The sequence below is a fragment of the Rattus norvegicus genome, chromosome 15 (assembly GCF_036323735.1).
Source record: "Rattus norvegicus strain BN/NHsdMcwi chromosome 15, GRCr8, whole genome shotgun sequence".
Lineage (NCBI taxonomy): Eukaryota > Metazoa > Chordata > Mammalia > Rodentia > Muridae > Rattus > Rattus norvegicus.
In genome coordinates this window covers 58532388-58549008 of record NC_086033.1, presented here as the reverse complement: position 1 = coordinate 58549008, position 16621 = coordinate 58532388, and the positions used below count along the sequence as shown (strand labels likewise).

Here is a 16621-nt window from a genome sequence, read left to right as displayed (position 1 = left end):
TCTGGGATTGTGCCCCATCTTAGTTATGCATCTCACTACCCACACCTCTGCCACTGTCGCCAGAAGGCATAAACAAGAACACGTCACATGGGGATGGAAAGCCATGTCAAAATGTTCCGCCGTTAGGAGCATAGCTGTTTGTCTCAAACTCATCCTCAATCTTGTCATATCCTGCCAGCTAGGCCAAGTGCTGCTAAAATTCTTTCCTTGGGGAGTTATAAACAGTCTACCCTTCCTCCTGAGAGCCAGGCTACAAACCAAAGTAAAATTTCACCAGAAGTCCCTCTGGGGGACCAGTGAGTTTACTGGGCTAATTTAAAGAGCAAAGGGTGGCCTAGAGCAGCTGCGTTGTAGGGTCTGTGCATGGATGGGGACCACTCCACGGCGGCACAGATGGCGGCTTCCTCCGTAGGCATTCCGGCCTAGATTCATACCTCAGCCTCTCCCTCAAGACCACGTGTAATTAGGGCAGAGTTGTGTACAGCTGCGTGGGAGGCATGGCTGGATACTCAGGTGAGGGTCTCACAACCTTCTTCTTTAAGGGTATGTCAACAGTCTGCAGTCTCAGCTGGGATGGTCCATTGATGGGCCTGGCTGAACTCATAGAGACCTGGCACTTTGTCCTGTATGACACATGTCTCCTGTGTCTCGCCCTTAACTGTTAGCTTTTATTTAAGGTCAATAACATTTCTGAGAGGTAATTATTACTAGTCCCATTCTGCCCCAGAGTACACTGCATTTAGTGCATGCTAATATAGCAGAAATGACATGTAAATTCAGCAAATTTCCCGCATCAACACGTATGACTTTTCAGTCTTTAAATGCTGGCCTTCTGTATTACTCATCTTGCTTTAAAAGCAGCCCCCCCAGGTTGGCAACACCAAGTTACCTGGAAAACCAAGGGTTATTGACTCCCTGGGATTCTAACTGTAGCTTAAAAGTTGGGATGAGCAGTAAAAGCAGTGGAACCGAGTCATTTCACTTAAAATTCACTTTATTTTTTGTTGTTTCTCTCTGTATGTATGTGCATGTGTGTGCACAAGTGCATGTATGTGTCCATGTGTGTGTGTGTGTGTGTGAGAGAGAGAGAGAGAGAGAGAGAGAGAAAGAGAGAGAGAGAGAGAGAGAGAGAGAGAGAGAGAGAGAGATGTTTATTAGGGTGGGTACACACCACACCACATGCATGTAGTCAGGAGGACAAAAACAGTCAGTTTCCTCCTTCCTGAGGGTTCCTGGGGTCAGACTCAGGCTAGCAGACAGGCAGGTTTTTCCCACTGAGCCATAGCCCAGCCCCCAAATCATTACTTTAGCTTTAAAAAGAAATAATGAATGAAACTAGAGATCCCCATTTTAAATGAATGACCATGTGGGTTTGTGTTTGGACAGTGTTTGGCTATCACAGCCTAACTGTTCTTCCATTCCAGAGCCTCCTGCCTCTGTCACTGGAGTGCTAAGATTACAGGTGTACCCAGCTTCTCTGTGCTCTTGTCCGAGTTAAATGCCAGACATTTTAACCTGACCTTGCCATCAAGGGCAGTATCTTGCTTTTGTATGCTTTCCAGCTATTTGATGTTCAGAGTCCTCTTACGTGTGTTCATTAACTGTTTACTCTGGGTCCTTGGCCATACGTGGACCAAAGCTGACAGCTGAGCACCTTAGCTCCTTCTCTGTGCACCTGACACTTCAGAGCTTGTGATTGTCAGCGGCGCATGGAGGTGAGAATCCCTGCTTGTTCTCCATCTTAAGAATGCACTCCAGGTTTCTGCACCAAGGATGTTTGCAGGGGGAAATGGAAAAGAACGCCTTCCATTGAAGGAGATTAGGGAACCAATGCTTTGAACTCACTGCTCAGTTTGCTTTCTTTATTTTTTATAAAGTCACAAATAAGCAAAGAATACATCAAAACCCTTTTCTACGTTAATTGAAATTAACATGCGTTTAAAAAGTTAACTTACTAATGCTCCCAATTGTGTTGGCAGAACCTCTAATGATGACTCAGTCATTAGAGGGTTAGATTTAATTAGCTAATTCTTTAAAAGCCTTTTCCACATTGAGTAGGGGGAAGTTGCTTAGACTTTTCGTTCCCTTTCAACACTGAGGGCTTCTGATTGTAGCGACACTGTAAAACGGGCATGGCAGCTTTTCCCCTTCATCTTCTTGGGATAACTTAGAGCACAGCCAGGAATCTGTTCTTCCTCTAGAGTTCTAAGCCCTCACCCCTAAACCCACTTGGGCCTGTACTGACTTTGCAAGTGGGAGGGGAGGATCGTTAGGTTTTAACCACTTGAAGATTCACTGCACTTTGCAGTCTCTCTACCTCTCATGCCAACCCTGGCATCCTCCATTTTGGCATTTTGTCTGCACCTCCGCAGTTGTGAGTTCACAAAGTCTGACTGCGTTAGTGCACCTTACATGATCCCGAGCGCTAGAGACCCCAAACACCGCAGACAACTGCAGAGCAGAAAGTTAGAAGGGCCATCTCAAACCCTGTGTTTCAGAAGAAACTGTCTCCGTGCTCAGATACAGTTATAATTTTATATAAGACTTCTCTTCGCATAGGGAATTATAAGAGCATAAAGTTGAACAGCAACGCACTGTGGTTGGTATGTATAGATGCTGGTAAGACTTACACACACATATAGAGGGAAATGGTTGCCGAAATAGGCGGATGGTGGGAGTGTGCAGAATCCTGCACGTTTTTCTCTTTAAATAACAATCACAGCATTTTTGCACTTAGTGGTCATGAGAGCCTCTCCCACAGGAGTCTGCACTAACAACAGGACTCCTTTTGTGCGTCACTGCAGCCATCCTGGTTCCTGGTATCTATTCCAAGCTAATGGGGTATTTACTGAATGAGTAAATGCACTTGAAGTACCATCTACAAACACTGTTCTCCGAGCAACATACGTTCTGTTTATATAACCCTCCCTTGTCCCTTGCAAGGAAGATGGTATCGGTCCCATTTTACGGTTAAGAGTTTGCTGAAACCAGAGGGAAATAACTTGCCAAAAGGGCTTAGAAGGCAGCCTGCCAGATTCAGGCATAGGCTCTATCTAAACCCAGAACCTGCTGTTTCTCTAGTGTTCCACTCGAATAAGTAGAATGAGGACCCTACACCAGAGAGAGCCAAAAACGGGAAAGACCAAGCGAGCTTTGGAAAATGGGAGGTCCCTTTATTGTTCTTCTGGACACGGGGCCTTGCAATAGGAGCTGAGCTTCAGAGACTCTTTAACAAGCTTCCTGCCTTTTACACCACCAACAAAGAGCTATCTGCAGTGCTGTGCAGTACAGTGGGTGGGCAGGGAGGCAGAAGCACGAGCAAAAATGATCCCAGAAGCTTCCTATGCAAAGATGGGGAGAGAGAAGGCGGAGGACAGCAAGCCCTTTAACAGACCCAGCAGAGGATTCCAGGAACAGAAGGAGGGCCCTGGAAGTGACTGCACAGCTTGGCTTAGCCCTGCTTAGAAAATGGCTCCCACTTGGAGCTACCAGTTAGGGGGAGAGGGTTCTCTAGGGTCTGACCAATTAAAAGGAGGGTCCACTGACTTGACCTCATGCTAAGCACACATTGCAGACCAATGGGGGGAACAAGTTTAGCGCTGTGGTACAGGATTAGCTGGTGCCCTTGTCAAAGCAGAGCCACCTTGGTCAGCCTGCATGCTGGGGAGAAGCTCTCTGTAGGGCAGGCCTCAGCATAGCTCTCTGGTTAAGGCCATTTAATCAACTCATTAGAACGGGTTCTAGTTGGTTTGAGGATAGCTGTCATTTAAATGAACAAAAAACGTCAGTCAAGCAGCGCTATAATCCAGTCACAGAAAGAAGACAGGACAGGTTATTTCCTGGTGACCCTTATTAGGGGAAAAATCCCAATTAAGAACTTCTGATGTCATGACACAAGTTCAGATATTACCAGTCTCCAAGGAACACGTGCACTCTGGAGAAGGCTGTATTAAAAACCAAACACAAAGGCCACATGCATTTCTGTCTTGTGCTCATGGTGTTTGTGCGTGTGTGCATGTGTGCATGCGTCTGTCCGTCCATCTGTCCATCTGTTTGTCTGGGTCAGCTGACAACCTTGCATTTAATTCCTCAGACATCATCCATTTCCTTTCCTTTTTCCTTTTCTTTCATCTTTTGACACAGGGTCTCTCACTGGCCTGTCACGCACCTCAGCTGGGCTTGCTGGCCGGAGAACCTGAGGGGTTCCTCCTTGCTCTGTAACCCAACTGCCACCCCCATCCCCACCCCAATGCAGGCATTGCAAATGCAAATCATTGCACTCAACTTTTTATAAAATGTCTGCTCTGGGAGTCAAACTCAGGTCCCCTTGCTTCAAAAGTAAGCAGGTGGCTGACTGAACTACCTACCATGTCCACAGCCTAAGGTTTAATCATCGACTTTTGTTTGAAATATAGCAGACACACACACACACACACACACACACACACACACACACACATATCTAACCAAGTCAAGAACTAGAATTATTGTTTGGACTCCAAATTTCCTCCTGTCTTGTTCCAGCCACTGTTCCCAAGTAGTCCCAGTTCTGCCTTCTAATTGTGAGGCCTGCTTTGCCTTCGGCTGAACTTTGCATAAATGGAACCTTTGAGTGGATACTCTCTCCTCTCTGGTTCTTATCAGTCTTCTACTCGTGAGATTGGTCCGAGTTCTTGCAGGTAGCAATAGTTCAGACTCATTTCTGTTCAGGAGACCCTTGTAGAATGTAGAACTACAAATCACCCTATTCTGTCTTCTGTTGGTAGACATTTGGGTCATTTCCATTTGGGTTACGTGAATAGCTGTCGAGTTGCTTGATCGTTCTTAACATACTCTTACCACAAGTCATACCAAATATGAATGTGGAATTCAAGGGCTAATAAATTTTCATGGCCCGTGAGAAGCAAAACTGACATTCTTTCTCCTGCTCTGAGAATGTGAAGACGCCATGTAATCTGGTGACATACCGCTGCGGGAAACTACGTGCAGTCTGTGACTGAAAGTAACTCACTCATCAGTGAGAAATGGGGTGTGAGAGAAGAATACGGGTCCATGTGACTCCTAAAACAGCCGGTTGATTTGTCCCTGTGCCATTTGCAAAGCTTGCTAAGTTTTCTTGTGAAACAAAAAGACAATACTCCTGGGATTAGCGTAAACTCTGCTGGGGCGGGGACTTCAAACTGTGGGACAGGTGGCAAGTAGCAGAGCTCTCTTTTTTTCCAGAAATAATTCAGTCAGATCCCTTCCACTCCCTCATGCCGGATTCAGGACTGTGACCCTGTCACGGCTACAGAACATGTGGGGCCCCTGACTCAGCTGAGTGTCTCCAATAGCCTTCCTCACAGTCAGGTTCAGCCTCTTGGGATGCCCAGCATGTGACCAGGAAGGCTGTGGGAGGAACTGGAGCCCTGGGGTGGGAGGGATTCTATTAATACCTTCTGTGCTTCCAGTCCCCTGTCTCTGGAGTACTTTAAGCATCCTCTCTGACTCATGCTGGCATGCAGAGAAAAGTCACTTTGGAGACGATGGGGCCTTCATGTTCAGTTTCCGGGGCTCCATCCAGTGGGCTCATCTGTGGTTGTTATGTTCAAGAAACTGTTGAGTTAATCAGAGAGCATGTTTTTGCCTCTAAATGTCACATACCGGCTCAGCAATAAGGCTTTCTGGGTATCACCAAAGACAGGCTGCTTCCACTCTAGGAGCCCTTAGCCTTCTGAGCTGTCTGCTGAACCCTGTGGATTCCTTCTCAGAATATTGTGTTCAAATGTGCCAGATAAAACACATAGGTTTAACATAAAGACTGAGAGCACTACACAGATTCACGTTATGGTAGGAGCATGTGTGCTTAATCCTGCAAGAATACAGTGTTTGCATATTCTTCTTTCTGCTGGTGGCAGTCAAGGACACTGTTAATACTTCTGTGGTCTACTGGGAATATATATCCGTAGTGGAAAACTTGAAATTTTCTACTGAAAGTTAGTAAAAGCGTATATACGCCACCCTTCCCCCATCTCAACTCAGAGGACCCCAGAATGCTCTTTCCTTTTGGATGCCTCAAACATGGCTCCTAGACTAGCTATGGGCAAGCACGCCGTCATTCCGAGAACCTAGCGTTTTGTCTTCCTATCTTCCATTGCAGCATGATCACCTTACACTGCGGTTATTTTTGACATGTTATTAGAATTATGCCTGTCATCTTTTTCTTGGTATTTTTGTATAAAGTAAAGGACATGCAATAAAATTTTTTTATTTTAATTATACTTGAATTGTTTCTACACTTTATACTTTATTGTGTGTGTATATGAATCTGTGTGTATTGTTGTGTATGAGTGTGTGTAGTGTCCTGTGTATGTAGTCTCCTCTATTTGTATGTGTGTGCGTGTGGTATGTGTGGTGTGTGTGTGTGTGTGTGTGTGTTGTGTGTGTGTTGTGTGTGTGCATGTTGTGTGTGTACATGAATCTGTGTGTAGTGTTGTGTATGAGTGTGTGTAGTATCCTGTGTATGTAGTCTCCTCTGTGTGCGCACGTGTGCGTGTGGTGGTGTGTGTGTGTGGTGTGTGTTTGTGTGTGTGTGTGTGTGTGTGTGTGTGTGTGCACGTGCGCTCCATAGCCACATGTGGAGGCCAGACAAAAGGAGTCTGTTTTTACCATGTGAGCCCCAGGGATTGAACTCACGTTGTCAGGCGTGGTGTCAAGCTCCTTTTCCTGCAGAGCCACCTTGTCCCCACTAACTCATTTTTTAATAAAGGGATTCTTCACTTACAGGAGACAGGACGGAGTCTGAATCAGCAGAGTGAGTTAGCTGATGCCGGGTCATTTAAGACATTACTTTTACTTCTTATTCTGTATATGTGAGTGCACACATATGAACACGTACATACTCAGAGTCCAGAAGAAAGTGATGCCTGGAGCTGGAATAGGTGCTGGCAACTGAACCCAGGTCCTCTGCCACAGTAAGAAATGCTCTGAAGCGCTGAGCCATCTCTCCAGCCCCCAAGCTGGATGGGTTTGTCCCTCCCTGTCTGCACCTCCTAGCCATTAAGACAGGATGTCCTCTTTGGCCTGTAGCTTCCAGCTAAGGGAAAGTATATGCAGGCCGGCATGGGTCTGGCAGAGCCGGGCAGCACACCCAGTGGTGGCCGTGTGAGTAGGTGGAGTGGGCAGGTGTGGTCTCTGAGTCACTGGGCAAGCGCCTCGGAGCTTAAGGACGGACCCCGCAGCCCCCGCACTGAGCTTCCTGTTTCCTGTCACAGCACCCAAGATTCTTCCATATTTGGTTATTCATACTGAGTCTTTCGTGAATCTCAGTTAATGATTAACTTTTAGTTTGTTATCTCTATAAGCTTCCGAGATGAGAGCAGCTGTAGGTGAGGAGGGCAGAGACACAGGAAAACGGTAGAGAATACAGACAGGTTTTATACTTTCTCATTCAGAATAGCACTTTCTAGAACGAATCCCTTTAGTCCTTCCAAACTACTCAGGCAGCATTGGGAACGCAGGGATTGGACTCCCAGAGTTTGATTTTTGTGTATGTCTATGTGCCTACAGTGCAGGTGTGAGAGGAGGCAACAGGAAGCTCTCAGATCCCCTGGAACTAGAGTTACGGGGACTTGTGAGCCACCAGATGTGGGTGCTGGGAACTGAACCCTGGCCCCCTACAAGAACGGGAAGTTCTCTTGACTACTACGCCATCCTTCCAACTCCACTATTCAGTCCGTAAACACACTTTCTCACTAGCCACACAAGAGTACACGAGAGATTCAAGAGAATTAGGTCACAGACAAGGGATATGCTGCGTCTCAGCCAGATGTCACCAGGCTCTTAGTCACACTGCCTTCTCTGTCTGGGCAGGACCTAGGATCTGAGGAAAAACCTGTCTCAAGTTGAAGGCTGAGAACTTCAAAGGTAACACAGGACTTTATTTTCTTGATCCTGAATTAGAATGGAGACTCAGATACGTGGGTGTGCTTCTATATGACATCTTTTTCAAAAGAGAAATAAATTATGTTGTGTTGGTTAACATGGACTAAATCTTTATTAGTTAGAGGGTAACTTGACTGACCCTGATCCAGGATAGCACGGTCCATCCTGTTAAAAGCACTTGAGGCGTTGCTGTTCCTAACTACTTAGTCCGTGGACAGGGGGCTCCGTGGGATTTTCATCTGCATTACTGTTTATGGCCATCTTGGACAGATGACTTACTGTGTTGTCTTTTCTAAGGAGATCTTCACTTTCCTATCTGCTATTATTGGATACAGCTTGTCCCTTGTCCCTTGTCAGCTCATATACTGGGAGCCTGGGCCTCAGGGTGGTGATATTGGAGAACAATGGAACCTTTAAGAGGTGAATCATAAGGGTGGAGATTAGATTCCTAGGAACATTGTCACCAAAAGGGATTAATTTCTCCTGAGACTCCAGTTAGTTCTGGAGAGAGCAGTTGTTATAAAAGTTGGGCCAGCCCCTCCCTGCTGTCTGTCCCCTAGTTGCCATGTGTTCCCACCTTCAGGATGCCATTTCCCATGGGCACCTCACCATAGTCAAGCAGAGGCTGCTGCCAAGCTCCAAAACCGTGAGCCAAATAAACCCTTCTTCTTTACAAATGACCCGGCATCAGGTATTTTGGTACTGCAATAAAAAAGACTAACACACTACATGATTTGAACCGGTTATTTTATGTTCCTCTTACCAAGAAGCCCCTTATATTGTATTCATTTCACCCTTCACAGTTGGATTCATATGAGGTTTTTTTGGTATGTAATTATGTAGACAATCTCAATCCATAAGTGTCCTCATCAACATGGCTCTTGACATTCTAGTAAATAAAACCATAGTAATTTGCCTTTGCTTTCTCTTTTCTAACTAGGAAAGAAAGAAGTATTCCTGAAAAGCCAGGATAGTCTGTCACCTCTTAAGAGGTCATGCTAGACTGAATTGCCCTCGAAGAAATCCGTTGAAAAGCTCTAGAACCCATGACTGTTGGTTTATACAGTAGAATAATGTCTGAGGATTTGGCTACATTAAGGATCTTGAGATAAATGGAGTTTGGAGTTACCTGGGTGGGCTCTAAACACCTTGAAAGAATGGTGCAAGAACATGACACCCCCCCAGAGAAGACATCACTGTGAGGGCAGAGGCAGACCGTGGAAGGACTGCAGACACAAGACAAAAATCACCAAGGAATCCTGGCAGCTTCCAGAAGATTCCAGAAGCTAGGTGGGAGATGATTCTTCCCCAGCCTCTGTAGGGAGTGTGGTCTCCGGAAATGCGTGACATTTGTAAGGAATTTGGTCTCTGGAAATGTGGGACATTTCTGTTGTTCTCAGGTGTCAAGGTTGTGGCAGTTTGTTAAGGACAAATCCACTGGTTAATGCTGAGAAGCCCATAGTTTAGGTCTAGAATAAGTACTGCTAGCTTTCGTGTATTGTACCATTGCAATGTACCAGGAATACACAGGGTGGCCTAGTAGGTGGGGAAAGCACGTAATCTCAGATCTGTCTAACCCCATAGCCAGCAAAAGAAATATCACATGGTACTCACAGTACTGTTTTATATCAAGATATGTTAACCTAAAATGACAGCCAACCCAGCAGTTCATTTTAAATATTTGTAGTAGTTCTTGGAGAATTTTATGTATGGTTTGATCATATTCACCATCTTATACCCCATGTTGCTAAAAATCTCTTCTCAGGAGGAAACATAACAGCATCTATCCCTTCTCCTAAAGTCCTAAACAAAACTGACACACGATTCCACCAGAGCTTCCTCTGCGGAACCAAGGAGCTAACTGGGCCTCCTTACAGAGCATTAGTGAGGGCTTGCAAGGCTGTGGGTCCTCCTCCCTCAACTGACTGCTCCTGGAAAGCCTTAGCATCAGGTCTGAGGGCTTCCCTTTAGACACATAGATGAAGGCCCTTCTCTAGTGCTCTCTAGCCTCCGTGTACTCTATCTCCTCCCCTCAGGTTAAAAATCTCATGACCTACTCCACCCCACTGTGCAGGTTTAAACCTTCAACCAGCCCAGATGGGATGATCCAAGGGAACTCCTCAAGATAGCACTTGCTTGGATCAAAGGCCAATCTCTCACACCACTGAATTCAGGCCAATTTGTAGTGCCCAAGTATTCTTGGATGCGTGGCCTGAAGTGTGATCAACTTACTAGGGGCTGGCTACATAGCCTTATAGAAAACCAACTTTCCTTCTCCCGAAGCTACCTCTCCTCTGCTAGCAGTGGGATGGTGTGGCCCATCTCTCCCCATGCTGGAATTTGATTCTGCTTTGGCTTGCAGAGGCCTTATGCACATTGTCTCAACCACTGTGAGTGCATAGGCTCAGCTGCCCTGCTATGTCCAGAAGACAGTGTTTCCTTGGAGTCATTCACCACCTCTGGCTCTGAAACTCCTCCTGTCCCTTCTTCCTCAAGGATCCCTGAACCACAGGAGGAAGGTTTCAGTACCTATGTTTCACCACACAACAGGTTTTTCTTCTATTTTTCTTTTACTGAAAAATCTATTTTTTTCATCCGATATATTCTGATTAAGGTTTCCCCTTCCCCAATCCCATCTAGATCCTACCAACATCTCCTCCCATCTAATCCACACTCCTCCTGTCTCCCCACAGAAAGCAGGCACCCAAAGAACGAAATAAAAATAAACAGAAATGATAAGTCAGAATAGACCAAAATGAACAGAGACAAAATCTTATGAGACAAAGGACTTCCATGGATGTGTAAAGTTTGTTTCGTGTTGGCCATCTACTGCTGAGGATGGGCCCAGGCTAAAGAATACTGTCTTCCCAGTGAAACTCCATTGGAGAGAACTAATTTTTTGTTTGTGAGTGGTGATCAACTGGAGATAGTATCCAGCTTATGGATGGTGACATGTCCTCTTCTCTCAGAGCTGGGACCGCATCTGATGCAGACCCACACAGGCCCTCTATGTGCTGCAGTCTCTGTGAGTTCATATGTGCATCGGTGCTGCTGTGTTTCCCTGGTCTCCTCCATCCCTTCTGGCTTTTACAATCTTTTCTGCCACAGAGTCCTGAGAGCCCTGGGTGGGAGTTGGGTAGGGCTTGGCTGGAGGCAAGATTGGGGGGAGGGTGGGGGAATTAGATGGAGTCATCCCATTTAGAACTGAATGTCCCCAGGTCTCTCACAGTACATTGTCTAGGCATGAGTCTCTGTTTTTGTCCCATCTGCTGTTCTGATGATGTCTGGGCAAGGCAATGATCTATGAGTATATCAGAATGTCATTAAGAGTCATTATATGCCTGTCTTCCTTTAGCCGAACACTAGTATTTGGTTTTCACTGAGGTCCCTAGTGTGTATAGTCTCAGGTTCTTGGCCCTCCAGTCAATGTCTGGGAGTGAGCCTTAAATCCAAACTGATGCTGCTTGGTTACTACCACAAATTTTCTGCCCCGATTGCACCTGGGCGTCTTGTAGGCGGGTACCTGGGTTGATGTTTGCCTTTCTCCTTTAGTAGCATACAGAGTGCCTTCCAGTACTGTGACAGCTCTGGGCAGACACCAACAACTTAACTCCTCCATTCTCAATGAGTCGTGTAAGTGTCGTCTTCAGCAATGGGACCTTACCATCAGTTTGTAGAGAACAGCCAATAGCCTGGGTTGTTTGAGAGTTCTCATAGGGCCCCTCCGGCCAACATGTCAACTAGATGTGTCCCAATCCTGGCAATGGAAGCTCCATTTGGTGACAACAGAAAATCAGTTGAGGCTCTGCCACCCTGATATTAGGTAGTTTCATTTAGATCACGTTCATATATGTATATGTCATAGGAAGTATATACTGTATTAGATTTCCATACAGCCCCTCAAATGTCCCTTAATTTTAGATGTCCCTGAAGTGGCTCCTCCCCCCCTTCTTCTCCTAGCTATTTGATATAATCCCCTCCTTCATCCAGCCACAGCTATTCAATTTCTCCTTGCTAGAGAGCTCTACCTTTCCTCCAAGTCCCTTACTCTATAGCTAACTTTGGTTGTTATATAGCTTACAGCTTACTTATTAAAGACTTAACACCTGATATCACACGTAAGCACATTTGTCATCCTGGGTCTGGGTTACCTCAGGATGATATTTTCCATCCATTTACCTGCAAATTTCATGACTTCATTTTTGAAAATATTGCAGGACAAGTTGTGATTGGGGCTGGTGATGCTCCTAGCAAATTTTTTTTAATCATTCGGGATTGTTTTCACTATTTTTTTGTGTTTTCATATGAAAGTGAAAATCATCTTTCAAATTCTGTGAATAATTGTGTGGAAATTTTGATAGTGGTTGCATTGAATCTGTAGATTGCTTTTGGTAGGATGGTCATTCTTGCTATATTAATACTATCAATCCATGAGCATGGAAGATTTCTCCATCTTATTCAATTTCTTTCTTTTGTGTCTTAAAACATTTATCATACATGTTTTCCCTATGATTGGTTAGTTCTCCTAAATTATTTTTTGAGGCAACTGTAAAAGGTATTGTTGCCCTGATTTCTTTCTCAGTCTGCTATTTGTATATGGAAAGCTACTGATTTTCTGTATTCGTTTTGTATACTGCTACTTTGATGAAAGTGTTTATCAGCTGTAGGAGTTTCCTGGTGGAATTTTTAGATTTACTTATATACGCTGTTATATATTCTTCAGATAAAGAGAATTTGGTCCCTTCCTCTCTGCATCCCTTTGACCTTCAATTGTCTTATTGTTCTAAGACTTCTAGTACTATATGTGTGGAGACAGTAGGCGACCTTGTCTTGTTCTTGGTTTTAGTGGAAATGCTTTGAGCTTCTCTCCATTTAGATTAATGTTATCAAACAGTTCTTAATTATTGTTAAGACCAGCTGTATTTATTCAGCTTTCCCTTTCTGCCCATAACAGCCTCTCCCATTTGGTTATCTCTTGGGGTTTTTTTTTTTTTGAGCTATTTTTAAAAATGCTGTACAAACAACTCATTTCACAGAAGATGAAACTGAGGCACAAAGCAGTGAAATCACTTGTTGGGAAACACCCCTCAGACCATATTTTACCACAAGAAACCATATTTTACCACTTCCTGCTGTAAATAATCTTGGTCTCAATCAGTAAGAAAAGCCTGATGGCTTGCTTGCTTGCTTTCTTGCTTTCTTCCTTTAAGTGGCTTTTAGTTGTGGAGAAGATGTGCACAGTCAAAGGTTAATAAACCACTTGAAAATGCAGAGGACAGACAGGGTTTTGTCTCCATGGTAATAAACTGGTAAGTGATGCCTGCAGAAGACGAAGCCTATAATTCCACTGCTGCTGGTTGGTCTGCACCTCCTGTTCTAAAGACATGCATTCCTCTCTTCATGGGAACCATTAGGTCACAAAAGCCAATGGTCTGCATCATCACATCGCTGGATATCTGCCTCCTGCATCCAAGAGATAGATCTAGCGATGAACAGTCACGCTGGGTTCTGGGAATTTAGAATCCTTGCAGAATCCATTTGGAATGCCTCAGATTTGTTGTTAAGCCCCCTAAAGCCATTTACTTGGGGCCAGCTTTTGGGGGATGGGACATCCATTGTGTGCCACTTATTGGGAGTTATAACACAGCCAATGAAGTGAGACAACACAGTATGAAAACACAGGCATAGATGGAATTGCAGGAGATTATAGGAGGGTGGGAGGGGGAGTAGGCTGTTACATTATGCTGCTAATGACTGTGAGCAAAGAGCAGAGAAATGTGGGAAGAGGCTCTGTCCTGCTCCCTGACCGACCGACCTCTCTCTTGTGGACTTTTCTTCTGATTTCATGAGTCCCCACATCCACACTTACCTTGACCCACCCTTGCAGGTCCAAGGACTTCTTTACAATCCTAGAGCAGGAATCATTGAGAAGAAGCAGGTGTAGAAGGTGGGTCGATGCTGATGATGTCCAGTGTTGAATACTTAATTCAACATTAAGAGCACAGTGGTGTCAGGAAAGAGGCGGTCACACATTGTCTAACAAGGAAGGTTCAGTTCACTTGTAAAATCGAAACTACTTCACCAACCACAAATTATCATCTTGTGCTCAGAGTTGCATTCACTTGGAAAGATGGTCTAGGTCAGCTTTCCTCCTTCTAAGAGTACACATGTTATGCCGGGGGAAATTGGGGAACAGGCAGTGATGAACTCTTTCAAGGGCTTCAGAAATGCACCTTGAAATTACCAAGAAGTCCAGCTTACAACCAAACCATTATACTAGGAGGACTGTATCCTAAGAAAACCAGGCTAAGCGACCTGTGTAAAAGGTCTCCATTGTTATACAGTGCCTCAGAATTAACAAAAGCTCTCAGGAAGACATTTGCATACCCAGTAACAAAAAGTGTTTTTTAAGAACACAGCTATAAAAATGAGTTGCACTTCTGTGCACCGACCTGGAAACACAGCCTCACAGATTATTATTGAAAGGCAGCTGCCCATAAATACATGCAACACTGTGCAATTAAAATTGAAGTTGCAAGGTCTTAGTGGCCCCAAATACATACAGTCTTTATAATATCATCGGTGGCTTTAAGGGGCTCATCTGCAGATCTAGAGTATAAAGTGGAAGGATGTCGGGACTGTACACTGGGTTGGTTTCAATCTCTCTCTCTCTCTCTCTCTCTCTCTCTCTCTCTCTCTCTCTTTCTCTCTCTCTCTCTCTCTCTCTCTCTTTCTCTCTCTCTCTCTCTCTCTCTCGACAGGAGATGAAGTTTACATCATATTGTGGTTGCTTGAATGAGATGTTCCCCATAGGCTCAGGAATTGAATACATAGTGTCCAGTTGGTTGCTGTTTGGGTTTGGGGAGGGCTAAGAGGGATGACCCTGATGGATAAAGTGTGCCACTACAAGGGGGGACTGGAGGGACTCTGAGGTTCCAAAAGACCTGCCCATTTCTAGTTAACCCTCTCTGCCTGGTTTGAGACATAGCTCTCCATAAGCTCTCTGACACTGTTCAAGCTTCTTGCTGCCCACTGCCTCCTCTGCACCCTCGTGGTCTCTCAACCTCTGAAACTGTAAGTCCAAAACAAACTCTTCCTTTTAGAAGCTGCTTTGGTCATAGTATCTTATCACAGCAATAAAAAAGTAAAATAAACATGTGCTCTGCCCAACCCAACCATCCACTACCCTGGTAATCTTCCCAGCACAAAAATACCCTTTAGACTGCAGAAAAATCTCTAAAAGTTAGGGTTCCTATGAACAGTAAGGTCAAGAGTCAGGATAAAAATGTGTGTGTGTGTGTGTGTGTGTGTGTGTGTGTGTGTGTATGCATGTATGATGTGTATGTGTGCACACATGTATGTATATGTGTATGTGTGTATGTATGTATGATGTGTATGTGTGTATGTATATATGTATGTATGTATGTGTGTATGTGTGTATGTATGTATATCACCCTGGACCTATAGTACCTTGATTTCCAGAAAGCTGGTGACAGAAGATGGAGAGGAAATCATATTTTATTGAGTACCTCAGATAATTTGGATATTCTTCCCTCTCCTATAAGAACACAATTGAAAAAATTAAAATATACACCCTCCTTCTATGACCAAGAAACAATAGGTAACAATAATAGTAACAAGAGGACATATAACACGTCAGAACGCCGGCCCAAGGGTATTCACCTAAAGGAGTTCATTTCATTTTTACATCATCCTACAAGGGTTGTGTCAGGTGTTATCCCCAGTTAGTGAAATGGGGTTAGACACACAGACTAAAGACCATTACACAACAAGTTGCAGATCCCAGAAGAAGGAACCTGGGAAGTCTAGCTTCACTGCTTACACAGAGAGATGCAAGTCAGAAGACGGGAGCGGGGTCAGGCTCCGGAATGTAAGGGTGTTTGCCTGTGCACCTTTCTCGGGTATCCTGGCCCCCAGAGCTCATCCACAGCTGAATGCTGATCACCTTTGAACTGACTAGTGCGACTGGAGAATTGGCTCTACAGAGGCATGGTCTAGGATGTCTTTCCCCAGTGTCTCCCCTGCCATGGAGACAGATTGCTTCCCTAAGCCGGGCGCTGAGTTCACTGTTCCATTAGATGCCTGCAAACATGAACTCAAGTCTCACAACGTCAACTGCTTTCTGACTATGTTCCTAACAAGTGCAGCTTTCCAGAGTTGTTGGTAAAATTAGCCTGTGCATACGAACAGCCTGCCTCAGAGATCACTGCCTGGGGGAGGAGGAGGCGAAGGAGAGCGAGTGCAAGAGTTCTTTTCTCTCTAGGCTTGTTCTCGGTCGAAAGCACGGTAATTAAATCTTCTTGCTTCAAGAATTATGTTATTAGGAGAAACACCCTTAACACTAAAAGCTGCTTCTGCCACTCTGTAACAATGTCTTCAACTCAAATAGCTTAGCTTTCTGAGCCTTGCTCTTGACATTTGTGGATTGGGGAGGTTCTTTGTTGCCCTACTGATTTGACAACTTGCATATTTTGCTCTGTTCTAGTTTCATATCCTTGGTGGCCATCTGTAAATCCACAATTCACTCATTAATGAACATTGTTTCATCTAAAGTTAGCTGCAAAAAGTGTACACATACAAATATAAAATCAGAGACACAATACACAGATGCACAGAAAGAGATATGCACAAATATATACACATACTGACACAAAAAAAACATGCCTGATAAGGTTAA

The 16621-nt window shown here is 44.6% G+C and overlaps 2 long non-coding RNA genes across 2 annotated transcripts in view; both read right to left on the bottom strand.

The window, feature by feature from the left end:
- LOC102546462 (uncharacterized) overlaps positions 1–16621 on the bottom strand; it is a 209570-nt gene that overhangs the window by 130219 nt on the left and 62730 nt on the right. The gene's annotated exons all lie outside the window — the stretch shown is intronic.
- Positions 1068–16621, bottom strand: part of LOC134482157 (uncharacterized) — a 51992-nt gene continuing 36438 nt past the window's right edge. The window contains exon 2 of the long non-coding RNA XR_010058216.1: positions 1068–16621. This exon is cut by the window's right edge and continues 30177 nt beyond it. This is a non-coding gene — a long non-coding RNA (uncharacterized LOC134482157).